The sequence below is a fragment of the Scyliorhinus torazame genome, unplaced genomic scaffold (assembly GCF_047496885.1).
Source record: "Scyliorhinus torazame isolate Kashiwa2021f unplaced genomic scaffold, sScyTor2.1 scaffold_1067, whole genome shotgun sequence".
NCBI lineage: Eukaryota > Metazoa > Chordata > Chondrichthyes > Carcharhiniformes > Scyliorhinidae > Scyliorhinus > Scyliorhinus torazame.
Window position 1 is genome coordinate 28,671 of NW_027308794.1, and position 1,330 is coordinate 30,000.

Sequence of the window (1,330 nt, forward strand, 5' to 3'; positions counted from 1 at the left end):
GTCTGCGGAACAGAATGAGACACCTGGGCCCGTCCTGTCCTCGTCGGCTGTCGAGCCGTCCTCTGCTCTAGTCCCATTTCAAAATGCTCATTCAATCGCTTCTTAATTGTTGTTGGAGATAGAACATAGAACATAGAACAATACAGCGCAGTACAGGCCCTTCGGCCCACGATGTTGCACTGAAACAAAAGCCATCTAACCTACACTATGCCATTATCATCCATATGTTTATCCAATAAACTTTTAAATGCCCTCAATGTTGGCGAGTTCACTACTGTAGCAGGTAGGGCATTCCACGGCCTCACCACTCTTTGCGTAAAGAACCTACCTCTGACCTCTGTCCTATATCTATTACCCCTCAGTTTAAAGTTATGTCCCCTCGTGCCAGCCATATCCATCCGCGGGAGAAGGCTCTCACTGTCCACCCTATCCAACCCCCTGATCATCTTGTATGCCTCTATTAAGTCTCCTCTTAACCTTCTTCTCTCTAACGAAAACAACCTCAAGTCCATCAGCCTTTCCTCATAAGATTTTCCCTCCATACCAGGCAACATCCTGGTAAATCTCCTCTGCACCCGCTCCAAAGCCTCCACGTCCTTCCTATAATGCGGTGACCAGAACTGTACGCAATACTCCAAATGCGGGCCGTACCAGAGTTCTGTACAGCTGCAACATGACCTCCTGACTCCGGAACTCAATCCCTCTACCAATAAAGGCCAACACTCCATAGGCCCTTCTTCACCACCCCTATCAACCTGGGTGGCAACTTTCAGGGATCTATGTACATGGACACCTAGATCCCTCTGCTCATCCACACTTTCAAGAACTTTACCATTAGCCAAATATTCCGCATTCCTGTTATTCCTTCCAAAGTGAATCACCTCACACTTCTCTACATTAAACTCCATTTGCCACCTCTCAGCCCAGCTCTGCAGCTTATCTATATCCCTCTGTAACCTGCTACATCCTTCCACACTATCGACAACACCACCGACTTTAGTATCGTCTGCAAATTTACTCACCCACCCTTCTGCGCCTTCCTCTAGGTCATTGATAAAAATGACAAAACAGCAACGGCCCCAGAACAGATCCTTGTGGTTACTCCACTTGTGACTGAACTCCATTCTGAACATTTCCCATCAACCACCACCCTCTGTCTTCTTTCAGCTAGCCAATTTCTGATCCACATCTCTAAATCACCCTCAATCCCCAGCCTCCGTATTTTTTGCAATAAGCCTACCGTGGGAACCTTATCAAACGCAAGAGACGCAAGAGTGAGAGAGAGACAGAGAGAGAGAGACAGAGACAGAGAGACAGACAGAGAGAGAGA